At 37.3% G+C, this 9571-nt stretch overlaps 1 protein-coding gene and 1 long non-coding RNA gene across 3 annotated transcripts in view; both read right to left on the bottom strand.

Annotated features, from left to right (window-relative positions):
- Window positions 1-9571, bottom strand: part of RASSF3 (Ras association domain family member 3) — a 68980-nt gene that overhangs the window by 36587 nt on the left and 22822 nt on the right. The gene's annotated exons all lie outside the window — the stretch shown is intronic.
- Window positions 6603-9571, bottom strand: part of LOC111729585 — a 25635-nt gene continuing 22666 nt past the window's right edge. The window contains exon 3 of the long non-coding RNA XR_002776294.1: window positions 6603-6613. This is a non-coding gene — a long non-coding RNA (uncharacterized LOC111729585). The remainder of the gene's footprint in view (window positions 6614-9571) is intronic.

Below are 9571 nucleotides of genomic sequence, written 5' to 3'. Positions count from 1 at the left end.
GTAACAGTGGCTAAGATATGTACTTCGAGAGAGACTCCTCTCTAGGATCTCCAGGTCTCTTCTGTCCCCAGCCTCACCGTCACCATGGAGACTATCTGCCTACCTGTTCTGCAGCACTTCCTGCCTCTCTCCCATCAAAAATGGGGAGTAAGGTTCTGTGTGTGTGTGTGTGTGTGTGTGTGTGTGTGTGTGCGCGCGCGCGCGTAAGTGTTTTAATTCTGATGTTGTGTCCTCTTAGATGATGCAATAAAAAATGTAATCACAAGCTTTTTAAAAAGAGAAATTATTTACTTATAATCACAGAGAGCTAAATACTAAATTAAAAAACTTGTGAGCATTATGTAAGATTTGAAAGCCTCTACGGATCTATATCAGTATTGTTTAGAGGAAAGCATGTGTTTCATCCATAAACCATTTTGAATTAAAGATCTTCCTTTGCTCTCATTTCACCTTGGAGCTGATTCTTCCTGGGACAGGTACTAGTGTCATTCGTTCTTCTGTCAATAAATCTAGCATAAGTAGTTTCTTATAATAGTACTCACAGACGTCAATATAATAGCCAAGGAAACATGACTGAAATTGTTCACTTGGTGAATTCATTCCAGGTGGGATACAGAGTTTTAATTATAAAAGTTAGACTACTGGCAAGATTATTGTGCCAAGGTAGTAGAAATGACTCATCCCAGGGCTACTAAATTGATTTTAGTGGGATGAGAGTGGGGAGAACAGCAGAACTGGCAATCTGACACTGGAGCAACGATATCCTTTGCCAAAATGAACCTGCATTGGCCGCTCCCCCAGTTGGAGGGCTGCTCAAACACCAGCCGGGGAAGCAAATTAATCTGTCTCCTCTAGAAAATGGACATAATGCCTGTAAAACCGTGGTCCAGGGATGTGTTTTAAAAAGAAAAGTCTGAGTGCCTGCAATGAAGAAAGCACTGTGCTATGGCAAACACCGAAATATACAGAAAGTTTAAAAGTGGACAGTGTCTTTAAAGAAATCACAGATCTGGTACTATAAAGCAAAATTAAAATATATCATCTATTCATAAAATTACATCATTCAAGAAACCATAAGATTGCAATGTTTATTCTGCCATTAGAACCTCAGCCTTAACTTCTAGCTAAGATAACGCTTCCTCATTGGTATTCAATAAGAAAAGGAAATGGCTGATATCTTGAAAAGCATGGTTATCCAATATCTAATCAACTCGTCTGTTGCTACAAATGTTAAAACTATTGCCTTAGCACTTCTAATAATTCAAAATAAGAATGTTTTAACAATTTATACGTGTCATCAAGTCTACAATTAAATATTAAATGGAACCTTAAAAATAACTTAATATATTCATCTCAAGGTACGATGGTCATTATCTTTTTCTACTGCCTCTCCATAGATCCTGGGCCTTAAATTAAGTAAGCTAGCAAAATTCCTGACATTTAGTCAGCACTTAAACCAAAGAAAAAAAAGAAGGGGCACCAGAGAGACACAGCCTGTTAAGAGATTGCTTTTTCTATTATTAGACTTGAGTGTCTGAAATGCAGTAACATAGCCTTAGTAAGTTAGCTCTGCACATAGTTATAGGGCACTTTCAAAGACCAACCTCAAATCTATTTATATCAAATTCAGCAAAGCACATATAGCAAATACCTCTAGAAAGCTGCTTGATAAGCATATAAGAAATCAGTGTTAGTGGCAGCAGACGTAAAAGGCAAAAAACCAACCATGTAAACACTCTTACATGCCCAATCCTAAAGTTTACAGAACAATGTGACTAAAAGTAAATACTCAGGGCCGGGACTTTCCAATGACTACAATATAGTTTAAGCAAAAATGTGTAAGAATCAATATGAAATTATCGAAAACAACACATCACTTTAGTGCCAACTGCTTCTTTAAGGTACAGGAAAAGACAAGATCCGTAAAATTCCCTTCCTAGTAAACATCTCCTGGGGTGAAAAGGCAATTTTTTTATTTTAGCATACCAAGTACAACTCATTAGTCAGGCATTAAATATTAGAATTTGGTCTTATCTGTCAGCTCATAACTGAACACATTATGAGTCATGTGATAGAGACATCCAGGCAGCACTGCCTCAGCCTAGCTTTAGGCACTGCTTCCCATTCTGCTGGGAGAGGATCAAACTTACTTATCAACTTGGCAAAAAAAAAAAAGATAGCTGGGAGAGGGGCCAGATAACACAGTTAAGATGCACAAGCTCAAAGAATAGAAGAATCCAAGATGAACTAAAGATATAGCAAAGGTCTATACTTGAGATCCCTCCGTGCTCTCTCAAAAAAAAAAAAAAAAAAATTCAGAAGTGTATTATCCATATAACAAGAGAGGACTAAATGGTCCCAATCTACTTTGTGCTGGTCAAATGCCTAAATTTGGGGATGCCTTATTTGAAGAGCAATAGTGGCGAGGAGGAATAGTTTAAAGGGGATCAGAATGAAGGCTCTGAAAACTACACAGAGTACACTGAGGATGTTTGGTGTGGGGAAAAGGAACACTGGGGAACTGTAGAAACTGTGTTTATAACCATAAGGAGTATCACAGGTAGGGAGGACTAGCCTTGTGCTCCCAGCAAGACCCATTCTTTGAAAGCTATACAAGGAGACAGTTGGCATATTTCACCAAAAAGCTTCTCAGATCCTTAAAATTGTCCAAAAGTGGCAGCCTGGGAAGTTGGCAAGTTCTTTGTTCTGGAAAGGTTTACAGCAGGGATGGCATGACCACTTTGGAAACAAGACCTTTTGGGAACATTTAATACTGCTCCCTTGGCAATCAAGACAGAATTTCTGTCTTCTGATTCTCCTGCTCCTGAGATGTGAAGGTGTCCTAGAGGGGAACCCTAGACCCATATTACTCTGATTCTTACCTGCAGAGTGAGGAGGTAAAAGTGCATTAGAACAAGCCAAGGTGACTGCTGCTGTGAGCCCAGAACCACCACCAATCAGAAGCTCTGAGTTTGGCCCGGGCCAGTGTAATTTCAAGAGCTCTATGAGTGATTCTGACACCCACCCTTGGTTAGCCCCAGTACTCAAGAGCTCTAGTTAGGAGAGTTCATCCACTCCCACTGCTCCTACAACCAGTTTTGTGTCTATTTCCCCAATCCCAGATCTCCCTCCTAACCTTCAGTCCCAATGGCAGATATCCTATTGCAATGCCAAACTCGGCCCAACTAATCTTCCCAAAGGCTGCGTGGCCAGACATTCAAGAGTGAGCCTCCTTGACCTGCTTGGGATCTAGGGGGTACTTATCTACCAACTTTGCGCCTGTCACACATTTCATGCCCCATCAAACACAAGTCCTTGCAATTTGGGGCACAGAATCCACTCCCTAACCGGTGGCCCACCTCCGGCCCCCATGTCTGAAGTCCAGCCACTTTTAAAGGCATAGGCCAAACACCTCCGAGACAAAGCCTGGCACCTCGGCAGCCACAGTACTTCATCGGGACCTCCCCTGCATACTTTCTATGCCATGGTTGGTCATTAGCATTTCTAATCTTCAGTACTCTTGAAGACTGGACCTATTTCCCATTCATTGTATTTTGCACTCAAGGAAACTAAAAACAATTAACTTTGGGATTAAAACAAATATGCACTTCATTTATCTTTTGGCAAGATGGCAGTGAAGGAGAGGAAAGCTCAGTTAAAGAGACAGCACGTTGGTAAATCATAACTATGTAGAGATCTATCATTTAGTTAATTATTGACAAACTAGTTATCATAAGGAGGGAGTCTAATTTCGCCCTTTGTTATTAGATAGACTTGGATTAAAATTCCAAATTCCAGCTTCTGCAGTTACTACTGGATAAACTTGGACAAATTACTTAACCTCTCAGGGCTTTAGTTTCCCCATCTGTAAAATGGGAATAATAACAGTACCTATCCCTCACTGGGTTGCGATAGAGTAAATGAGCTAAGGAATACAAATTGCTTAGCACAGCCTGACCCAAAGGAGGCCCTCAACAAACACTGTCATAAATGTTACTGGATCATCAAATTGTTACTGGATCACAGGCATTTTTTTTTTCTGGGTCTTTCACTCCATTTCAACATAAGAATAAATGGAGAGAGGAGAAATCAATGATCTTTCTCTCAAGTATGAGGTTTCCTGTAGGAATTTGAAGTAAAGTGATTTTTTAAATATTTCAGCATTAAAATGGAAGGAAAAGGGATGATGAGTCTCTTATTCTGGAAAAACATAAACAAAATTGGACTAGAATTTTGACACAGCTGGCTTAAAGTAAAAGTGGATTAGGGTAGAATCTATCTTTTTTTTTTTTTTTTTTTTTGTCACTGAAACAGCTGATACATCTGAATAAGTTGCTAGACAAAGCTTTATGGCCAGTTGTATATTGGTAATTTATCTTCATCCCATCCAAGTCACACCAATCAACAACCTTCTCCCAAGCTCCCTATTTGAAGATGCAATTAAAATTCAAACATCTAAAAAAGATTGATGGCAAGGATGTGGAGCGAATGAACGCTCATACATTGCTGGTAGGCATGCACACTGGTCTAACCACACTGGAAAACACAACACAGTTGATCTCCCCTTATGCATGGGGGACAGGCCCCAAGATCCCCAGTGGATGCCTGACACTGTGGATAGTACTGAAGCCTTTGTATACTTTGTTTTTTACTGTACATACATACATACCTATGATGAAGTTTAATTTATAAATTTAGCAAAGAGATTAACAATAACTAATAATAGAACAATTATAACAACCTACTGTAATAAGTTACGTGAATATAGTCTCTCGTTCAAAATATCTTATTGTACTTTTACTGTACTCACTCTTGATAATGTGAGACAATACAATGCCTACATGATGAGAGGAAGTGCGGTTCACAGAATGATGCACAATTTAAAACTTATGAATTATTTCTGGAATTTTCCGTTTAATATTTTTGGACAGAGGTTGATCAAGGATAATAAACTTTGGAAAGCGAAACTGTGGATAAGTGGAGACTACTATACCTACTATAGCCAAACATATGCCCACCCTACAATGCAGCAGTCCACTCCAAAAGGCATGCACTACAAGGACATTCAAAGCAGCTGAAAATCCAAGTGTTCATTGAGAAAATGGATAAACTATGGCATATTCATCAATGGAGTATCACACAATAAAGAACTACTGACACATGCAACAATGTGGATGAATCACATGACATTACACGAGGCAAAAGATGTCAGCTGCAAAAAAACCGCAAACTGCCTGAGCTGAGTTCATTTATTTGAAGTTCAAGATGAGGCTGGTTAAATTATGGTGATATAAGTCAGAATAGTAGTTCTAGCTGAGGAGTGAGGAGATTACTGATTAGGAATGGACACAAAGGAACCTTCTGGAGTGACAGACGTGTACTGTATTTTGATATGGGTGGTCGGTATGGGGGGAGAAGAAGAGGAGAGAGTTAAAGGAAGAGAAAGAGAGCGAGGGAGAGGGGTAGAGGGAGAGATGCGTTAAGCTATACAATTAAGATTTGTTCAGTTTAAATTTTTTAAATTCAAATATCTACATGAATAAAGATCGAGATTTTGTGTTTGAAGATACGACATGCTCCATTCTTAACTGCAATCTTTTTTCTTTTTTTTTCCTTTCCTTTTTTTTTTTTTTTTCCTAACTGCAATCTTTTTTCTTTTTTTTTCCTTTCCTTTTTTTTTTTTTTTTCTTGGTAAGAGATAGCAGGATAGAAGACTAGTAATAAAGTTTTACTTTGCGGGGAGGTAGAAAAGGGTAAAGGGGGTCAAATATATGGTGACAGAAGGAGATCTGACTTTGGGTGATGAATACACAATGGATACACAATGGAATATACAGATGATATATTATAGAATTATATACTTGAAACCTATACAACTTTATTAACCAAAAACTTTAATTAAAAAATAAAGTTTAAAAGGTTTTACTTAATAAAATAGAATAAACACCTAAAATACACAAATTTTCAAAATGAAAAAATTTTTAAGAAAGGATAAATTAATCTCTAATGTACTCTCTCCTGTAAATGAGGGTGGTAACAGTACCTATTATATAGGGTTGCTGTGATAAATCACTAAGACAATTAAGCACTTAACAAAGTACCTATTCATCACTTAATAATTCATAAATTCAGTACATATATATTAAAACAGCACATATTCATCACTTAATAACGATTTGACATATTTGTCTATTTCCTCACTCCCTTTCAGCCCAACCCACAAAAATTCTCAACCCAGCAGGTGTTCAGTATTTGTTGAATAAACTCAGAGAAGCTCTCTCAAAGCATGCAAACCATAAACAATCCCTACCTGAATCCATGATACCCAAGCTGTCTAGGCCTTGCCTCTCACACCAGCATATACACAAACCTCTGGGCACTCCAAGGTATACTGGAAGTTAGGATAAACATGGCATATATACCTGAGGCAATCTCACTTAAAATTCAGAAGAAAACATATTTGTATTTAAACAAATATTAAGAAAGTTACAACGTTTTTTAAGGTAACATGTGACACTGCTGAGATTTGAGCTCTCAGCTGCCAGTCACTTCCAGCTTCACTCCCTGGCTCTCACTCTTCCCTTACCCCAGCCCTCAGCTACTCCTTCACTTTCTCCATCTTTATATCAGGAACAGTTTGAATAGCATGGGCACAGGAAGTGTAGAATTCCTGGCTCTGTACCTTATAAAATTCTAATAAAAGTACTGCTAGCTTTTTATGTGATTTCAACTGATGACAATTTAGGCTATTTCCTTGAATTATAAACACCCCACCATCTGGCCGACTACCCCACTGAACAAAATATTTATTTTCAGAAATGTTAACATGCAAAATTGAATGAACAGGAAACTATAGTTAAGAAAAACAAAATACCACAATAAGATGAACAAACTATATACAATTTTAAGGATACCCTTAGGAAATTGTATTTGTATGAAAGTGTATTTTTGCCACCATGAATCTTAACTTTATTTAAATAGTCACAGGGAACAAATAAAACTCTGCGATAAAATGAAAAATAAAATTGTTCTTTTTAGGATTAACCCTGCCAGTGACCTTTGGGTGTTTTCACCCAAACAACTCAGAATAAAATTTGTATGCAAAAAAAAAAAAAAAATTTTTCCAGTTATAAAAGCAAAACAGGGCAATTACAGGAAAGAAAAAAACAGAAGCAAAAAGAGATTATCCTATCAACCAGGTGTAGGCCTTTCCAGTTATTTTCTATTTTTATATTTAATGATAAACTATACATGCTGTTTTAAAATCTTTTCCATTTTAAAATTTCATAAATATCTGTGTATTGAATACTTTAACAATAGCTGAAGTTTGTTGGTTAAAGGTAGAAAGTTGTCCTTACGTAGGGTGAGTCTAAAGATCTATCGTATGGTGTGATGACTGTAGTTATAATACTGTATTTAATACTGGGAATATGCTGAAAGAGTAGGTTTCAGGTACTCTCATCACAAAAATGGGTAACTGTGAGGAGATGACATGTTACTTAGCTTGACTGTAGTAATCATTTCACTATGTATACATATATCAAGTTATCACATTGTGTATCTTAAATACACCTAATTTTTTATTTTAAAAGTGTGTATCTGTCTCCCCATATATATGAATATGTATTCTACGCTTTTTACATGTATTAATACTTCTTTGATATTCAAATAATCCAAAGATAGCTGTTAGTTACAATTATCAGTTCTATTAAGAAACTTGCCCACATCTGAATGCATTTAATGTCTCTTAATTATACACTAAAAAGGGTTAAAATGATAAATTTTATGTTATGTATATTTTACCACATTAAAAAGGGAATAAAATAAAAGAAAGAAACTACCCAAGGTCACACAGCTCTAAGTGGCAGCACCAAAATTAGAACTTACATAGTCTGGTCCCAGAACCTGTACTTTTAACCACTGTACTCTCCAAACAATTTTAAGTAGTTCTATGTCTATATATCTGACAGGTTTAATGTTTGGCCTTTAAACTGTTTCCAAATTTGCCACTTTTAAAAAGGATGCTCTGATGAGCCTTCTTCTAAGAGATCTTTTAATGTATCCTCCTTGTTAGGTTTTTTTGTTTTGTTTTGTTTTTTAAGATAAATTTTTAGAATTGCTAGGTCAGAGGATAGAGCAAACAATTTAAATAACCAGGTGAGCTGTCAACCAGAGCTCATTTTGATCAGCTTACAAGGAAGCCTAATGCAGTAGAAAAGAAAATTTGCAACAAATTGTAATTAGGTGGCTTCAAATACAGGGAGAAAAATCACTAGGTACCACAGAGTCACAAAGGAGGCTTGGTTACACAGTACCAAATAAATGTTGGTAGGTATTCACCAAAGGATTAACTGCTTAAATGTCCCTTGGAATCAGTTACTTCTCAAACCCAGTCTCGACAACTATATAGATGCACAGGAACCCACATCCATAGGGTTTCCCATTTGTTCTTAACTTTAACTATCACCTGCTTTAAAGTTCTGAGTCCAAACCTGTGGAGGAAAATATAAAAGGCCTTCAGAAGTCTCAGATGAATCAGTTAGTGATCTACATTCAATCTACATAAAATGCAAAGTTTACTCCCTCATTTCTTCATCATAGATGGCAAGGAGATCATTCATGTTGCATTTCCTCAAAAGGTCTCTCTCTGTCAATAATGACAGACACATCATAGAACTTGTGGCCAAGATCCATGAGAAGGAGCTCGCTTATTAATTCCTGCCAAAAGGAAATAAATGTTTGGAGAAGCAACTAAATCCTACTAGCAAATGGTCTGAGGATCTTATTGAAGAGCATTACGATAAATGTTCTTAAAAAAAAAATGTGAAGGAAATATGAAAGCACTGATATTATCAGCCTAAAGCCAGTCCAACAGGTATCGTGGGAACTGCAAACTAAACCTGGGCAGCTTGAGCAGGAAGACTACAATAAGAAAACAGAACCCTCTTTCACCAAAAGGGAACATACCAGTTTCTTTCAAAAAGATCCTGCTTTGATTTAAGCCATTCTTCATAATTCAGACACCTGTTTTCTTCTACTTGACTGCCCTGAGACATGAGTGTTTAGAGATACAGAAAATTTTAATGCCACAAATATGTTATCTATTCAAAGTCTCCCCGGCCCCACTAGGCCACACTCACTGTAACTTTAAGTGTGCGCTGAGAATCTAATACAATTTAATTTTTTTTTATAGAAATCTTTCATTGTGGTTCTAGAAGAAAATATGCAACCATGTATTTTTCAATGAAACAAACTTACAAAAATTACAAAAGTTACTGTGGACCCTGAGAAAGAAGATAACTACCAGCAAAGGTTCCTGTAGCTAACTCGGTTCAAATTTTAAGACAGCCTAGCAGCCATAGTGGAGGGAGGCCTCACACTGGCGCCACTTTGCCCCGAGACCACCCGACCGCCCCGCTGTTCCATAACTGAGCTGTAACACTATCGAGCTGTTCTACAGCCATGCTGTATGTCTCACAACCGAGCTGTCTGCACTGAATAGTTTCTTTCTTCACCGCACCCCAAACTGGGGATTCCTGTTGGCTTTGTTCCCCCACACACAAGTAGCAAA

Source organism: Pteropus vampyrus, unplaced genomic scaffold, assembly GCF_000151845.1.
Source record: "Pteropus vampyrus isolate Shadow unplaced genomic scaffold, Pvam_2.0 Scaffold9, whole genome shotgun sequence".
Classification (NCBI taxonomy): Eukaryota; Metazoa; Chordata; class Mammalia; order Chiroptera; family Pteropodidae; genus Pteropus; species Pteropus vampyrus.
This window is presented reverse-complemented; position numbering and strand designations above follow the sequence as displayed.